This window comes from Bos mutus, chromosome 15 (assembly GCF_027580195.1).
Source record: "Bos mutus isolate GX-2022 chromosome 15, NWIPB_WYAK_1.1, whole genome shotgun sequence".
Taxonomy (NCBI): domain Eukaryota; kingdom Metazoa; phylum Chordata; class Mammalia; order Artiodactyla; family Bovidae; genus Bos; species Bos mutus.
In genome coordinates, this window is record NC_091631.1 from 25,359,115 (window position 1) to 25,378,621 (window position 19,507).

Sequence of the window (19,507 nt, forward strand, 5' to 3'; positions counted from 1 at the left end):
ATGCATCAAACCTGGACTGGCGATTCGTTTCACATATGATATTATACATGTTTCAATGCCATTCTCCCAAATCATCCCACCCTCTCCCTCTCCCACCAAGTCCATAAGACTGTTCTATACATCTCTGTCTCTTTTGATATCTCACTTACAGGGTTATCATTACCATCTTTCTAAATTCCATATATATGCGTTAGTATACTGTATTGGTGTTTTTCTTTCTGGCTTACTTTACTCTGTATAATAGGCTCCAGTTTCATCCATCTCATTAGAACTGATTCAAATGTATTCTTTTTAATGTCTGAGTAATACTCCATTGTGTATATGTATCACAGCTTTCTTATCCATTCATCTGCTGATGGACATCTAGGTTGCTTCCATGTCCTGGCTATTATAAACAGTGCTGGGATGAACATTGGGGTACACGTGTCTCTTTCAATTCTGGTCTCCTCGGTGTGTATGCCCAGCAGTGGGATTGCTGGGTCATAAGGCAGTTCTATTTCCAGCTAAAACTAATTTCTAATTAGTGAGAATATTATTCACTTAACTTCAGTTGTCTCCTAGCCATTGTGTATTGGATGTATCCAGGAAATGTTAATATCTTTTCCATGGCCACACCTCAGTCTTACAGAAGCAGAAATTACTGAACTACAGTTGGAAGCTAGATGTTTCAACAGCCACCTACGAAATATCAGTAATGAGTCATATTTAGGAATAATGGATTAGATATTACTTGAGAATTCTTCAGTTTTTCAATGTTAGAATTTACGATTCTAAAACTTTATATTGGCTAGCTCAAAAAAAAAAAAATCAATTAACATTAAAGAGCACTTTGTTCATTGTTCAGTTGCTCAATTGTACCCAGCTCTTTCTGACCCCATGAACTGCATCACAACAGGCTTCCATGCTTTCACCATCTCCCAGAGTTTGCTCAAACCATTGACTTGGTGATGCCATCCAACTATCTCATCCTCTGTTACTCCTTCTTCTCCTACCCTCAATCTTTCCTGGCATCAGGGTCTTTAAAAATGAGTTGGTTCTTTGCATCAGGTAGCCAAAGTATTGGAGCTTTAGCTTCAGCATCAGTCCTTCCAGTGAATATTCAGGGTTGATTTCCTTTAGGGTGGACTGGTTGGATCTCCTTATCTAGGAGACTCTCAAGAGTCTTCTCCAACACCACAGTTCAAAATCATCAATTCTTTGGTGCTTAGTCTTCTTTATGGTTCAACTCTCACATCCATACGTGACTACTGGAAAAACCATAGCTTTGACTATATGGACCTTTGTAAGCAAAGTGAAGGTTCTGCTTTTAATGCACTGCCTAGGTTTGTCATAGCTTTCCTTCCAAGGAGCAAGCATCTTTTAATTTCATGGCTGAAGTCGCTGTCTGCAGTGATTTTGGAGTCTAAGAAAAGAAAATCTATCACTGTTTCCATTTTTGTCCATCTATTTGCCATGAAGTGATGGGACAGGATGCCAGGATCTAAGAATCTGAATGCTGAGTTTTAAGCCAGTTTTTCTCACTCTCCTATTTCACACTCATCAAGAAGCTCTTTAGTTCCTCTGTGCTTTCTGCCATCAGGAGTAGAAATATGCAAATCTGAGGTTGTTGACATTTCTCCCAGCAATCTTGATTCCAGTTAGTGATTTATCCAGCCAGGCATTTCACATGATGTACTTTGCATAGAAGTTAAATAAGCAAGATGATAACATATAGCCTTGACGAACTCCTTTCTCAATTTTGAACCAGTTCATTGTTCTATGTCTGGTTCTAATTGTGGCTTCTTGGCCTGCATACAGATTTCTTAGGAGACAGGTAAGGAAAGTGGTCTGGTATTACCATCTCTTTAAGAATTTTCCACAGTTTGTTGTGATAAAAACAGTCAAAGGCTTTAGCATAGTCAGTGAAGCAGAAGTGGATGATCTGGAATTCCCGTGTTTTTTCTATGATCCAGTGGACGCTAGCAATTTGATCTCTGGATCCTCTGCCTTTTCTAAATCCAGATTGTACATCTGGAATTCTTAGTTCAGGTACTGTTGAAACCTATCTTGATGGATTTTGAGCATGACCTTGCTATCATGTGAAATGAGCGCAATTGTGTGGTAGTTTGAATATTCTTTAGCATTGCCTTTCTTTGGAATTGGAATGAAAACTATCCTTTTCCAGACTGACAGACACTACTGAGTTTGCCAAATTTGTTGGCATATTTAGTGCAGCACTTTAATAGCATCGCCTTTTAGGATTTTAAATAATTCAGCTGGAATTCCATCATCTTCACTAGGTTTGTTCCTAATAAAGCTTCCTTAACACCCACTTGACTTCATACCAGTTCGTCTGACTCTAGGTGAGTAACCACACCATTGTGGTTATCCTGGTCATTAAGACTCTTGTTGTACAGTTCTGTTTATTCTTGCCACCTCTTCTCAATTTCTTCTGCTTTGGTTAGGTCCCTGCTGTATCTGTCATTTACTGTGCCCATTTTTACATGAAATATTGTTTTATTCCATAAAGGAAGCCCAATATAAATTAGCTGATTGGCCTAAAATTTCAAAATAAGCTATGAATATGAATACCAAGACAAAGTTGAGCTTGAATCCTGAGGCTTTTAGATTTTTCACAGTGAAAAACTGGAAAGGTCAGTTTTCATTTCAGTCCCAAAGAAGGGCAATGCCAAAGAATGTTCAAACTACTGCACAATTGTGCTCATTTTACATGCTAACAAAGTAATGCTCACAATCCATCAAGATAGGTTTTAACAGTACCTGAACTGAGAATTCCAGATGTACAATCTGGATTTAGAAAAGGCAGAGGATCCAGAGATCAAATTGCCAATATCCACTGGATCATAGAAAAAACACAGGAATTCCAGAAGATCATCCACTTCTGTTTCACTGACTATGCTAAAGCCTTTGACTGTGTTTATCACAACAAACTGTGGAAAATTCTTAAAGAGATGGTAATATCAGACACCTTCCTTACCTGTCTTCTGAGAAATCTGTATGCAGGCCAGGAAGCAATAGATATAACTGGACATGGAACAATGGACTGGTTCAAAATTGAGAAAGGAGTTCGTCAAGGCTGTATGTTGCCACCTTGCTTATTAGTGTTCTATGCAAAGTACACCACGTGAAATGCAAGACTGGAAAAATCACAAGTTGGAATCAAGATTGTTGGGAGAAGTATCAGCAACCTCGGATATGCACATGATTCCACTCTTAATGGCAGAAAGCAAAGAGGAACTAAAGAACCTCTTGATGAGTGTGAAACAGGAGAGTGAAAAAGCTGGTTTAAAATTCAACATTCAGATTCTTAGGTCCTGGCATCCTGTGCCATCGCTTCATGCAAATAGATGGGGAAAAAATGGAAACAGTGACAGTTTTTCTTTTCTTGGTTCCAAAATCACTGCAGACAGTGACTGCAGCCGAGAAATCAAAAGACACTTCCTCCTGGTTTTAGAAAAAGCAGAGGAACCAGAGATCAAATTGCCAACACCCATTGGATCATTGAAAAAGCAAGAGAGTGCCAGAAAACATCAACTTCTGCTTTATTGACTATGCCAAAGCCTTTGACTGTGTGGATCATAATAAACTGTGGAAAATTCTGAAAGAAGTGGGAATACCAGACCACCTGATCTGCCTCCTGAGAAATCTGTATGCAGGTCAAGAAGTGACAGTTAGAACTGGACATGGAACAGACTGGTTCCAGATCAGGAAAGGAGTACGTCAAGGTTATATATTGTCATTGTGCTTATTTAACTTATATGCAGAGTACATCATGAGAAACACTGGGCTGGATGAAACACAAACTGGAATCAAGATTGTCAGGAGAAATATCAATAACCTCAGATATGCAGATGACACCACCCTTATGGCAGAAATTGAAGAAGAACTAAAGAACCTCTTGATGAAAGTGTAAGAGGAAAGTGAAAAAGTTAGCTTAAAGTTCAATATTTAAAAAACTAAAATCATGGCATCTGGTCCCATCACTTCATGGCAGATAGATGGGGAAACAGTGGAAACAGTGGCTGACTATTTTGGGGGGGCTCTAAAATCACTGCAGATGGTGATTGCAGCCATGAAATTAAAAGACGTTTGCTCCTTGGAAGGAAAATTATGACCAACCTAGATAGCATATTAAAAAGCTGAGACATTACTTTGCCAACAAAGGTCCATCTAGTCAAAGCTATGGTTTTTCCGTTAGTCATGTATGGATGTGAGAGTTGAACCATAAAGAAGACTGAGCACCAAAGAATTGATGATTTTGAACTGTGGTGTTGGAGAAGACTCTTGAGAGTCCCTTGGGCTGCAAGGAGGTCCAACCAGTCCATCCTAAAGGAGATCAGTCCTGAGTGTTCATTGGAAGGACTGATGATGAAGCTGAAACTCCAATACTTTGGCCACCTGACGTTAAGAGCTGACTCATTTGAAAAGACCCTGATGTTGGGAAAGATTGCAGGCAGGAGGAGAAGGAGACGACAGAGAATGAGATGGTTGGATACTATCACTGACTCGATGGACATGAGTTTGGTGATGGACGGGGAGGCCTGGCATGCTGAGGCCAAAAAGAGTCAGACACGATTGAGCGACTGAACTGAACTGCTCCTTAACCTAGATAGCGTATTAAAAGCTTTGCCGACTAAGATCCATATAGTCAAAGCTATGGTTTTTCCAGTACTCATGTATGGATGTGAGAGTTGGACTATAAAGGAGGCTGAGCACTGAAGAATTGATGCTTTCAAACTGTGGGCTGAAGAAGACTATTGAGAGTCCCTTGGACAGCAAGGAAATCAAACCAATCAATCCTAAAGGAAATCAACCCTGGATACTCATTGGAAGGACTGATGCTGAACCTGAAGCTCCAATACTTTGCCCACCTGATGGGAAGACCCAACTCATTTGAAAGACCCTGATGCTTGGAAAGATTGAGGGCAGGAGAAGAAGGCAGCAACCAAGGATGAGATGGTTGGCTATCATCCTTGACACAATGCACATGAGTCTGAGCAAATTCCAGGAGATAGTGCAGGACAAGAAGCCTGGTATGCTGTAGTCCCTGGGGTCACAGAACCAGATATGACTTAGTGCTTGAATAAAAACAGTCCAAAAAAATCAGTAACAAAATTGAAGTAAACTTCTTTTACTTGTTAGCCAACTTTAATTCTATTGAATGTTATTTTATCTCATTGTGGCTTTTGGTCTTAAATCTACTGATTGATCATTTTAACCGACCTAAGATAGTCTCCAGACATCATTCTACATAACATTTCACAGTCATCAGATTCCCATACCATATTGAAGTCAGTCGAAACACTATGATCAATCAAATTGATTACATATTCAAATATATTTTCCCCAGCACCAACACTACTCTTAGAGGAAAAAGGGTTCTTATCTCATTACATTTACGATTCACATAAGTAATGCATAATCCCAAAGCCCTGGTTATTTGCTTCTCAAATTTCTCACAATAGCTCCTGAAAATTTGACTTCTGAGATGCAATCTCACACACCTACGTACATTTTTAAACTTTACTTAGAGTTGGAAATATGCAACTTGTGAGCACAAGTTTTAATAGAAGCAAAGGAAAGTTATTTATTTGAATGAATTAGCTGAACATTCCGGAGAAGGCGATGGCACCCCACTACAGTACTCTTGCCTGGAAAATCCCATGGACGGATGAGCCTGGTAGGCTGCAGTCCAAGGGGTCGCTAGGAGTTGGACACAACTGAGCGACTTCCCTTTCACTTTTCACTTTCATGCATTAGAGAAGGAAATGGCAACCTACTCCAGTGTTCTTGCCTGGAGAATCCCAGGGACGGGGCAGCCTCGTGGGCTGCCGTCTATGGGGTCACACACAGTCGGACACGACTGAAGTGACTTAGCAGCAGCTGAACATTCCATCTACTACAAACCAGAGCCACAAAAATCTTTTTTGTTAGGCCACTTCTGCACTTATCACATCATATGATTACTATCTTACACCAAAGATCCATTATGAGTGTTCTTAAAAATTTGTTTAGAGCCAAGCAATCAGGCATTTATAAGAAATCCCTAGGGTAATAACATGATTAAATTTTTAAAGGACACAGAGGCTTCATAAAAGAAATTTGCAGGGGAAAAGGAGAAAGGAAACATTTGTTTTTCTAGGAGGAGGGCAGAGATCATTGTGGCCGCTTGTGAAGTGGACTTTCAATTCTGTGTCATAAAAAGACTTACAGTTCTGACTTGTTCTAGGGCACTTAGGGTTAAGGATTGATACACCTCTTAAAGTTCTTAGATTCATAAAGCTGCACATTATTATTTAATGAAGAATTTAAATTGCATATCTCTGTAGAGGAACAAAGATAGATGAAAGTATAATGGAAAAAAACAGTCAGCACTTTCATTATAAAGGTATGAAGAAATGTCCTTTTAAAACTACAGACTTAGTTTAACGGATATATTATACTAAAACATGTTACTGTGATACAAAATAATGATTTACAGCATAGATAAAATATTCATTTTCCTTATTTTTTCTTTCAAAATAATTAGAAAGGCAGCACAGAATAATTGCAAAACTGGGAACTCTAAAATCATATGAACCTGGATTAAATCCTGTCTTGGATATTTAATACTTATTTACATCTGTTAAAGTTATTTGACATATATGAATCTGTTTCACCATGTGTGGAAAGAGAAATAATGATAGCCTAGAAGGACTGTTTTAAGACTGAGATAATATCCTCAAAGCTATTAGCATAACATCTGGCTCATGACCACCTATTCATTCAACACACATTTATAAAAAGAGTCTGCAATATAATATCCATTGGTTTAGGCACTGTTTATCAAAATAATAGAAAAGATAAAGCCATTAAAAGTATAAGGTGACATTAAAGACAGTAATAATTATTAAAAAACAAAGACAAAACAAAACTCATCAAGTAAGTAGATTGCATGTGAAAGGGTGGTCAAGGAAGGGCTCTTGGGAGATGCTGTTTGCAAGGAAACTAAAAGGAAAAGGATGGTGTGCTCTGTAGATATCTGGAACAAGAGGCTTCTGGACAAATGCAAGAGTCCATGAACAGAGTATGTACTGCATCTGTTGGACTCTGCCTGCAATGCAAGAGACCGATGTTCAATCCCTGGGTCAGGAAAATCCCCTGGAAAAGAGAATGGCTATCCACTCCAGTATTCTTGTCTAGAGAATTCCATAGACAGATGAGCCTGGCAAGCTACAGTCCATGAGGTCACAAAGGGTTAGACACAACTAAGCAACTAACACTTTCACTTTTCACAGAATTCATACAGGTTCTAGTATGTTCCCAGAAGGTAAACTAGGAGACAATATTACAAATAGCATACATGCCGTAAATTCAACAGTTAAGAACAAGGACAGCGGGGTAGACTATCTATATCCTATGTCATCTGGATATAACCTTCTGGATTTAGGCTTAACTCATTTGTAAAGTGAGAACAACTATCTCCTAAAATTGTTGCAGGAATTAAATGTGCTAATAAACAATAAGGTGCTGCTGCTGCTGCTAAGTCGCTTCAGTTGTGTCCGACTCTGTGCGACCCCCATAGACAGCAGCCCACCAGGCTCCCCCGTCCCTGGGATTCTCCAGGCAAGAATACTGGAGTGGGTTGCCATTTCCTTCTCCAGTGCATGAAAGTGAAAAGTGAAAGTAAAGTCGCTCAAAAGAATTCCTTTTTTTTAAAGTTAACAACAAACATAGACCAGAGTATCATGCTGCCCATACTGGAAAATCAACTTTGATTTAATGAGAATATAGTCAGTCCAATGAGAATTCTTGGATTACCATTTTGAAATATACTTTATCTGTGTGACTCTTATGAATGTTTTCTATTTTGAAAATATGCCTTTCCTGCTCCTCTCTAGTTTTATTTTTAGGTTTCTTTTAGATAGAGTTGGTATTTCGTTTATTTCCAACTTTAGAAATCGTACTTAAGAGCTCTGCTCTCTCATAAACATCAGTGAACGAAACAAATATTTTGAAAATTGATGACTCATACAATTCAAAGAATTTTAAAATTCAAGAACAAATAGTTTTGATGTTTTCTTTTTGAAAACTTTTGACAGCAGGGTTAAACATTGGATCTAGTTTAAGCATGAACAGAATTTGTCATTCAGATAAAATACAGATCTCATTGCCAATTATAGTGCCTTCTGCATTTAGACTATGAATTTGTGGCTTGCTCTTTCACTCATTTTCCTAGCCAATACTGACAACAATACAGTGAAGTGGGTATTGTTTCCCCTACTTTAAAAAGGTAAAAACTAAGAGTCATAGAGAGTTAACTTAAATAACTATGATGTTAAATGTTAGAGGTAGAATTCAGTCCCAGATGTCTTAAGTCAAACATGTATTCCCAACTATTAATGGTCGGAATATTAGTGTTCCCCAAAAATTCATGGAAAAGTAGGAAATCAAGAGATATGTGGAGTAACAGGCAAATTTGGACTCGGAGTACAAAACAAAGCAGGGCAAAGCCTAACAGACTTTTGCCAAGAAAATGCACTGGTAGAAAATATCTTCTTCCAACAACACAAGAGAAGATGCTACACATGGACATGACCATATGGTCAATACCAAAAACAGATTGATTATATTCTTTGTAGCCAAAGATGGAGAAGCTTTATACAGTCAGCAAAAACAAGACTGGGAGCTGACTGTGGCTCAGATCATGAACTCCTTATTCTAACAATGAGACTTAAATTGAAGAAAGTAGGGAAAATCACTACACCATTCAGGTGTGACATAAATCAAATCCCTAACAATTATACAGTGGAAATGACAAATATATTCAAGGGACTAGATCTGATAGACAGAGTGCCTGAAGAACTATGGACGGAGGTTTGTGACATTGTACAGGAGGCAGTGATCAAGACCATCCCCAAGAAAAAGAAATGCAAAAAGGCAAAATGGTTGCCTGAGGAGGCCTTACAAATAGCTGAGAAAAGAAGAGAAGCTAAAGGCAAGAGAAAAAGAAAGATATACCCATTTGAATGCAGAGTTCCAGAGAACAGCAGGGAAAGATAAGAAAGCCTTCCTGAGTGATCAACGCAAAGAAATAGAGGAAAGCAATAGAATGGAAAAGACTAGAGCTCTCTTGAAGAAAATTAGAGCTACCAAGGAACATCTCATGCAAAGATGAGCACAATAAAGGACAGAAACAGTATAGACCTAACAGAAGCAGAAGATATTAAGAAGAAGGGCAAGAATACACAGACCTATACAAAAAAGATCTTCATGACCCAGATAACCACGATGGTGTGATCACTCACCTAGAGCCAGACATCCTGGAATGTAGTCAAGTGGGCCTTAGGAAGCATCACTACGAACAAAGCTAGTGGAGATGCTAAAATTCCAGTTGAGCTATTTCAAACCCTAAAAGATGATGCTGTGAAAATGCTGCATTCAATATGCCAGCAAATTTGGAAAACGCAGCAGTGGCCACAGGACTGGAAAGGTCAGTTTTCATTCCAATACCAAAGATGGGCAATACCAAAGAATATTCAAACTACCACACAATTGCATTCAACTCACAGGAGAGCAAAGCAATGCTCAAAATTCTCCAAGTCAGGCTTCAACAGTATGTGAACCGCAAACTTCCAAATGTTTAAACTGGATTTAGAAAAGGCAGAGGAACCAGAGATCAAATTGCCAACATCTGTTGGATCATGGAAAAATCAAGAGAGTGCCAGAAAAATAGCAACTTCTGCTTTATTGACTATGCCAAAGCTTTTGATTGTGTGGATCACAGCAAACTGTGGAAAATTCTGAAAGAGATGAGAATACCAAACCACCTGACCTGCCTCCTGAGAAATCTGTATGCAGGTCAAGAAGCAACAATTAGAACTGGACATGGAACAACAGACTGGTTCCAAATCACGAAAGGAGTATGTCAAGGCTATATATTGTAACCCTACTTAAACTTATATGCAAAGTACATCATGCAAAATATTGGACTGAATGAAGCAGAAGCTGGAATCAAGATAGCCAGGAGAAATATCAATAACCTCAGATAGGCAAATGATACCACCCTTACGGAAGGAAGCAAAGAAGAACTAAAGAGCCTCTTGATGAAAGTGAAAGAGAATAAAAAAGTTGGTTTAAAACTCAACATTCAGAAAACTAAAGTCATGGCATCTGGTCCCGTCACTTCATGGCATATAGATGGGGAAACAATGTAAACAGTGAGAGACTTTATTTTCTTGGGCTCTAAAATCACTGCAGCCATGGTGACTGCGGCCATGAAATTAGAAGACGCTTGCTCCTTCAAAGAAAAGCTATGACCAACCTAGACAGCGTATTAAAAAGCAGAGACATTACTTTGCCAACAAATGTCCATCTAGTCCAAGCTATGGTTTTTCCAGTAGTCACATATGGATGTGAGAGTTGGACTGTAAAGAAAACTGAGGGCCAAAGAATTGATGCTTTTGAACTGTGGTGTTGGAGAACACTCTTGAGAATCCTGAACTGAAAGGAGATCCAACCAGTCCATCCGAAAGGAAATCAGCTCTGAGTGTTCGTTGGAAGGATTGATGCTGAAGCTGAAACTCCGGTACTTTAGCCACCCTATGCAAAGAACTGACTCATTTGAAAAGACCCTAATGATGGGAAAGATTGAAGGCAGAAGAAGAAGGGGAAGAGAGAGGATGAGATGGTTGGATGGCATTACCAATTCGATGAACATGAATTTGAGTAAGCTCCAGGAGTTGGTGTTGGACAGGGAAGCCTGGTGTGCTGCAGTCCATGGGGTCACAAAGAGTTAGATATGACTGAGCGACTGAACTGAACAAAATTCATATGTTTAAATCTTAAGCCTCCAAAATTATGATATTAAAAGGTGGGTCATTTTGAGTACGCTTAAGTGATGAGCATAAAGCCCTCTGAATAAGGTCCGTGCTCCAGAGAGATCTCCAGTTGCTGCATCATGTCAGAATACAAGAAGTCTGGACTCAGGAAGAGTCAGGAGGGGCCCTCACCTAACCATGTTGGCTCTATGATCTTGGACTTTCTGTCTCCAGTAGTGTGAAAAATAATTTTTTTATATTTATTAGCTACCCATTCTTGGTATTATGCTATAGCAAGATATCCACCCAAAAAACATCTACTACCTCCTATTAGTTTTGCAAGCACCCAAACCACCATAAAGCTCACACTAACGACTTCAACTCATAGTATTTTGATTTTACTAGTCATATAATATACAATTGGGTTTGGGTTTCATAACTCTGTATTTAATATTATCTCTTGCAAATAATTATAAATTCCTTAAGGGAGGGACTGAACATTATAAACATATATTTTTGTATTTAATCTTCCATAGTCTATAAAATGTGTCTGATATAAAAGAGCTATTTTGAAAATATTTGATAAACAAAGTAAAATACCTGTACTTGGAAAGATTACAGGATTCAGAGCTGCTCTGATTTAGACTGAAAATCTCTTCCTTGTCATTTCCTTGATCTGTGACCTTGAGCCTTATTACCTTCATCTTTAAATAAGACCAATATTTTTTTCTACTGTAGTCATTATATGGATTGAATGTGTAGAAGAAAAAAAAATAATTTTCCCTCTTCCCTTCTGAGTTTTTAGCTGATAACGCTTAGTAGAAGACAGAATAATAAGAGAAAAGCAAACAGAAGTTTATTAAGATGTATACCTCATGTACATGGGAGATACCCAAGGGAAATGAATAACTTCTCCGGGTGGCCTAGAATTCTAGCTTAAATACCACAGGAATAAGGAAAAGAGAGGGAGGATGTAATTCTTTTAAAGGAAGAGGACAAAGCTTCTCTCGGTGTGCTATCAACTTCTAATCTCCTGTAAGAAGTGCCGATCTTCTTCTGCTGAAGAGACTCCTGGGGAGGAGCCTTATGACAACTGAGTTAGTTTAGGGGGATTTGTTTTTAGGCAGATAAGAAGAGTTCAGAGTAAACCTCTCCCCACATTTGCTGTTTTTCCAGGGTCTAACACTCAAAATAATCAATATATTTAAGAAACATATTTAGGGTTGACACACCCTGAACTCCTACAGTTATATTTCAGGCTGGTATATTCTGCTACCTTTCAAATGTAAATCATCTACCATGATCATGGACATATTATGGCCATTTCAAAGGTGTTGGCATTCCTAGTCCCCTCAGCCCTCACATCTATCGGAGTAAACTGAACAAATATCCCATGTTATCTCTTGCAACAAAAATAGTATTAATCTAGTGTCCCAAAGACTCATTAATGCTCTTGGTTTATCTTTCAATATATTTAGTTTTGAAAAAATAAATATGCTTTTCACTCTTCATAGGAGACTGTGTTCAATGTTATTTATAATTCAAATTTAGATTTTCCACTCTTCCTTTTATTTAAATAATCTTTAAAAGGATTTTATCCATGACTCTCATTCAAGAGTATGGAAGATATGAGAGAGTCATAAGGAAGTCTTTACATATAATCCCATATTATTATCAAAACTATACACTAGCAAAGTAATGCTCAAAATCCTTCATGCCAGGCTTAAACAGTTTGTGAACCAAGAACTTCCAGATGTACGAGCAGGATTTAGAAAAGGTAGAGGAACCAAAGATCAAATTGACAACATCTGTTGAATCATAGAAAAAGCAAGAGAATTCCAGAAAAAACATCTACTTCTGCTTTACTGACTATACCAAAGCCTTCGACTGTGAAGATCACAACAAACTGGAAAATTCTTAAAGAGATGAAAATACCAGACCACCTTACCTGCCTCATGTGAAACCTGTATGTAGGCCAAGAAGCAACAGTTAGAACCAAGCATGGAACAGCAGATTGCTTCCAATTTGGGAAAGTTGTAGGTCAAGGCTGTATGTTGTCACCCTGCTTATTTAACTTCTACCCAGAGAATATCATGTGAAATGCCGGGCTGGATGAGGCACAAGCTGGAATCAAGATTGGGGGGAGAAATATCAATAATCTCAGATATGCAGATGACACCACACTTATGGCAGAAAGTGAAGGGGAAATAAAGAGTCTCTTGATGAAGGTAAAAGAGGACAGTGGAAAAGCTGGCTTAAAACTCAACATTCAAAAAAGTAAGATCATGGCATCTGGTCCCATCACTTCATGGCAAATAGATGGGAAACAATGGGAACAGTGACAGTCTTTATTTTCTTGGGCTCCAAAATCACTGTGGACAATGACTACAGCCATTGTCCTTTAGACACTTGCTCCTTGGAAGAAAAGCAATGACAAACTTAGTGTATTAAAAAAAGAGAGACATTACTTTGCCTACAGTCAAAGCTATGGTTTTCCCAGTAGTCATGTACAGATGTGAGAGCTGGAAAATAAAAAAGGCTGAGCACCGAAAAATTGATGCTTTTAAACTGTGGTGCTGGAGAAGACTCTTGAGAGTCCCTTGGACTGCAAGGAGATCCAACCAGTCCATCCTAAAGGAGATCAGTCCTGGGTGTTCATTGGAAGGACTGAAGTTGAAGCTGAAACTCCAATACTTTGGCCACCTGATGCGAAGAGCTGACTCATTTGAAAAGACCCTGATGCTGGGAAAGATTGAAGGCAGGAGGAGAAGGGGACGACAGAGGATGAGATGGTTGGATGACAATCACCGACTCAACGGACGTGAGTTTAAGCAAACTCTGGAAGATGCTGAAGGACAGAGAAGCCTGGCGTGCTACATTCCATGGGGTCACAAAGAGTTGGACATTACTGAGTGACAGAACAACAAATATTCCTTAATTTATAGGGTAGATAATGTCTGATAAGTTTCTAAATTTTCGTAAAGCTTTGGAAGTCATCTTTGGCAACCATGAGAATGCAGCTTGCAGGTCCACAACTATTGAAGGAGGAAACAGACAGAATAGGCTCCATCTTGAAAGCAGGACTCCATCTTGAGTCGGAATGTGGACTTTGAGCTCTATGCCCAGTATCTCAGAGAAGGCAATGGCACCCCACTCCAGTACTTTTGCCTAGAAAATCCCACGGACGGAGGAGCCTGGTAGGCTGCAGTCCATGGGGTCGCTAGAGTCAGACACGACTGAGCAACTTCCCTTTCACTTTTTACTTTCATGCATTGGAGAAGGAAGTGGCAACCCACTCCAGTGTTCTTGCCTGGAGAATCCCAGGGATGGGAAGCCTGGTGGGCTGCCGTCTATGGGGTCGCACAGAGTCGGACATGACTGAAGCGACTTAGCAGCAGCAGCAGCAGCCCAGTATCTATGGAAACAACATACCAACTGGAAAACCAGACCCCCAGGAAGAAGAGCCCCAGGGCTCATACCTAGACTCTCTTTCGCCTAGAAGAATACCCTAATTATCTGTGTGACAAATAGAGTCATACATTCTATTACGCTTATTGGGGTATGACCACAGGCCTATTGATAATTGTCCACTGTTAACTACCTAGGCCTAAGACATATGAATCACAGGTTAACTTTGATTGTATCTTTCTTTTCCTTTGTTCAGACTACTTTCAGGGAATTGGGGGAGGTGGGTTTGGGCACGTACACTTAGGGTATATAAGGTTTTCACAAAAACTGGTCCAGGTCCTTGGCTAAGAGGAGACTCTACCTTGAGCCTGCTGGTGTAATAAACTGCACTCCACTATCTGCATTGTCCTTCTGAGTGAGTTTGTTTCCTGGAACGCGTGGCTACAACACTGTAGATAGATTAACAGCCTATTGCAATCTGAAATTTGCTGCAATGTTTTTGCCAAGATTCTACTTCCCAGGAGCTGCTCCCAACCAATGATAGTGTGGCACGGCTACTAAGGCAGACCCATGCGTGCAAGACTTGGAACTCCTTGAAGAATTCTGACCTTGTCCAGACTTTATTGAATTGTACTGCAGTCTAAGACAAATCTACCCAACCTTCCCTCCCTTTCTGCTTGCCACAGGGCTGAATTTACAACACAGTTTACTTACCCTCCCTGTCTTTTGCAACTGCCCTCCCCCTACTTCCTTTCAAACAGGAGCTTCCCTATTAAAATTCGTCCACATTTTATCTTGTTTTCTTAAAGAAAACAGGTTAATACACCATGCTACTGTCAAACTGAAAGGTAAACAGGAAGAACAACTAGGTACTAGAGGAAGCTAGAATGCATAATACATAAACAATTGAGATTATTTAGGCAGGAGAAAAGGTCTGTAACATACACTTTACCAGTAAACTATGCCAAAAGCATCCTTCCAAAAAGCACACCTGAATATATTTTAAAAGTCCTTAAAAATGTCTTAAGGTCTGTCAACTAAAAAAAATTTAGCCACAATCTGTTAATAGAGAGCTGTTTTATTTGGTGGGTATGTTAAGAACTCTGAGCCCCAGAAGGCAGCATCTCAATGGCCCTAAGAAAAACTGCTCCAAGGAGGTAAGAGAGGGAGTCAGGCTACATATAAGTTTGCAACAAAGGGGGCAGGCAGCTGGAACATCAAAGACTACGGTTAAGTAGTAAGGAAAATCAGATATCAAGCTAAGGAATTTAGTTCTTCTATGTATGGGAAGATCCAAGCCTAGGGGCTCACTGGATTCATCTTATGCACCTCAGCTGTGCATGCGTGCCAAGTGCTCAGTTGTGTCCAACCTTTCGTGAGCTATGGACTATGGCCCGCCAGGCTCCTCTGTCCGTGGGATTTTCCAGGAAAGAATATTTGAGTGGACTGCCATGCCAACCTCCAGGGACTCTTCCTGACCCAGGGATCAAACCCGGTCTCCTGTGTCTCCTGCATTGCAGGTGGATTTTTTACCACTGAGCCACCAAGGCTAAATCCTGTTTCCTGTCAACATAAGGTGTGGCAGATGTGGTGGATGGCTGCTTCTTGCATCCCCCTCAAGCTCCTCTACAATCACCTTGGTGGGGGAGGCAGCATCTGCTGGATTCCAGGCACTGTTCCCTCTTGGGAGCCCTCATTCACATTAAGAGGCCAGAAATCACTGATAGCTGAGACATTTTTAGCCTGTGGATATGGCAGGAAATAGTTCATTTCACAGGTCAGTATGGTATAGGCAAAAAATGTGGACCTCAAAGTCAGCAAGATTTGATTTGAATAATAGCTTTGCCACTTATGGGCATATTCATGTAAAATTAGGTGAGACACTTAACCTTTTGAGTCTCCCTTTCCTTTTACATAAGATAAGAACGACAATCAGTCTTACAGATGCAGCTATCACCCAGTGAAAATGCTTTCACAGTACCTTGGTGTTGTTTATAACCTAAATCTTGAATCCAGTGACTCTATCCTGATTTATTGCTCTGTACCCTCAATATACCCATCTAGAATCTGATCCATCTTGTCCCATCTTTATCTCTGTAATCTTGGACCCAATGCATAATACTGCTTCTCTTATTCTTTAAACTAAGATTTAAGTGTATCCAATATATTCTCTCCCCTTCACAGATCACTGCCTTGTCATTGCAAAGGGGCTGTCTAGTGTCATCCTGTTTATTTAAACTACTTGCTGCGCACATCATGAGAAATGCCAAGATGGATGAGTTACAAGCTGGAATCAAGATGCGGGCAGGGGAAACATCAATAACCTCAGATATGCATATGATATCTGATACCACTTTAATGGCAGAAAGCAAAGAGGAACTAAAGAACCTCTTGATGAGAGTGAAGGAGGAGTGAAAAAGCCAGCTTAAAACTAAATACTAAAAAAACTAAGATCATGGCGTCTGGCCCCATTTGCTGCTGCTGCTGCTGCTGCTGCTGCTAAGTCGCTTCAGTCGTGTCCGACTCTGTGCGACCCCAGAGACGGCAGCCCACCAGGCTCCCCCGTCCCTGGGATTCTCCAGGCAAGAACACTAGAGTGGGTTGTCTGGCCCCGTTACTTCATGACAAAAAGAAAGGAAAAAGCTGGAAGCAGTGATAGGTTTCCTCTTCTTGGGCTCTATAATCACTGCGGATGGTGACTGCAGCCTTGAAATCAGAAGATGATTGCTTCTTGGCAGGAAAGCCATGACAAATCTAGACAGTGTGTTGAAAGGCAGAAATATCACTCTTCCAACAATAGTCTATATAGTCAAGGCTATGTTGTTCCCAGTGGTCAAGTACGGGTATGAGAGCTGGACCATAGAGAAGGCAGAGCGCCAAAGAATTGATGCCTTCAAACTGTAGTGGTAGTGCTGGAGCAAGGAGATCAAACTAGTCAATCTTAAAGGAAATCAACCCTGAATACTCCTTGGAAGGACTGATGCTGAAGCTGAAACTCCAGTATTCTGGTCACCGGATGTGAACAGATGACTCATTGGAAAAGTCCCTGATGCTGGGAAAGATTGAGGGCAGAAGAAGAAGAGGGCATCAGAGGATGAGATGGCTGGATGGCACTACTGATGCAATGGAACTTGGGCAAACTTTGGGAGATGGTGAGGGACAGGGAGGACTGGTGTGCTGCCGTTCATGGGTTCACAAAGAGTTGGACACGACTAGGCGACTGACCACCAGCAACAATATAGTCTATGTGCTTCTAACTGATCTAGGTAGAAAGTTTTTAAATCTATCCTTCCATTCTGGTACCCACTTATGGATTAATGAGTAGTCTTTCTCTGACGTTTGCCTGAGCTCTCAAAAGAGGGAAGAATGAAGAGAGCAGACTGAAGACAAGGAGTAGAGTCATAGCTAGGCTCCATAACTTACAAGAACGTGATGTGGCAAAGATTTAAAGCACTCATCAAAGTCAAGAGAGAAACAAATTCCATTTCTTAAACCTTCACAGGCACCCGCATTTCTTGAATATACTGTATGCCTAGAGAATGATTTTCTAAATCTTTCTACTTTTCCAGGTCCTCACAGTCAATTAATGCCTCTCATTTTATGCTCTAAAAAGGTGACTCGATTCCTCTTAGCTCTTGGCTTTAAACCTTCTACACATTATCTATCTTTTAAACACTTTTATTGGCTTTTCAAGAATCTAGGAGTTAATTTAGAATTGTCATCTATTGCACATATTTTATATTATTGTCTTCACTTAGTCATAATAAAAACTTTAATTACAAATAATATTTTTTAATTACAAAAATCTCTCTCTACCTACATGAAGTAACATCTCCAGCTCTCTGTAATTAAACCATATTTTCAGGATGCTTCTTTCACTTCACGCAGTAGTGAGCCTATAAACTCAGTCTCCTAATGTCATCCTTTCATTCAGAAACATATTACCTTTTACTTGGAGTACTGCTTTCATCTCTTAACTGATATTTCTGCCCTCGTTTTTAATTTAAATATGACTTACAATATTAAGCTAATAAATCAATATTTGGAAATATAGCAAAATGGCCACCACAATGAAGCTAGTTAACATTATCACCCTAGTTACATTTTTTTTCTTTTGATAAGAACTTTCAAGAGCTACTCTCTCAGCAACTTTTAATACACAGTATATTACTGTTAACTATTGCTATTGTGTTACACATTATATCCCTATGACTTATTTTTTAACTTAAAATTTATACTTTTTTACCCCTCTAACTCATTTTGCCTACACCACTCCCCACTGCCTTTATTCCTAAATTAATTAGCAATCATTCAAACTTCTGATTAAACAGATTCTCTTTGGAAGTGGTCTTTTTTTTTTAATTTTAGATGAATTCTTAAATATCAAAATAGTTCAAGGAAAAATAATTTTTACCTTCCAGAATTAACCATCTTGAATATCTTGATAAATTACTTTAAGAGATTGTTTTCAAATTTATAATTTTGAAAAAATCCGTTATTACTTACCAAAATAATTTCCATTGGAAATAACAGATTGTTACAGACAAATCTGATACTGTTCTTTGATCTTCACTGGTTGTATCATTCCTTTACCCCATTTACTGCAGCACTTTCTAGAGTAAAATTCAGAGGAGAAAGTTATTCAAACCCATTAGCCAAAATAAAGTTATTCTCATATCCATTCAAGTTCTACAGTTTTATAAAGTAGTACATTATGATCCCCTAGACTTAAGTCCTAAGTCTAAACACTTACTGCATTTTCCATTATAGATTATACTTACATATGAATAGTCCTACCCACCTTCTTTAATCATAAAAATCTGGCTCAATTCAAGGCACTTTTGTCTTCCTTTATTCATTAGGTAAATATGATAATTTCTCTGTGATATTCATGATTACTCTTCTATCATAAAACTTGTCATATTTCTTTGGTGTTAATAATATTTGCATAGCTTTTGATCCTAATCTGTGAAGGATTTGAGAAGCACAGGCTGTTTCATCCTCATATTTATAGCTCCTGAATGAAGCATACTACTGATCCTTTGTCTGGGTTCAATACATTTTTGTTTTAAATGAAAAGTTGAGGAAAGGTGGTAATGGGAATGTAGGAAGAGGACCAAGAGAGAAGGAAGCTCCAACTTGGCATTAATTTACTCAAATCTGATTTTTTTTAAAAAAAGGTTTTAGATGTAATAGTAGAAATAATATATACAATGTGGAATGAAAAGTTCAAAATATACTCATAGATGGGTAATGGTTTAAAGAATTAAATGACTTCCCTGCTATAGAATATTTGTTTA

At 39.1% G+C, this 19,507-nt stretch overlaps 1 protein-coding gene across 4 annotated transcripts in view; it reads right to left on the minus strand.

Annotated features, from left to right (window-relative positions):
- The window catches only part of ANO3 (anoctamin 3), a 495,323-nt gene that overhangs the window by 466,925 nt on the left and 8,891 nt on the right, over nt 1-19,507 (minus strand). For all 4 annotated transcript variants that reach the window (XM_070383648.1, XM_070383649.1, XM_070383645.1 and 1 more), the window contains exon 2: nt 18,714-18,820. The gene's annotated coding sequence lies outside the window, so the exon portion shown is untranslated. The remainder of the gene's footprint in view (nt 1-18,713; nt 18,821-19,507) is intronic.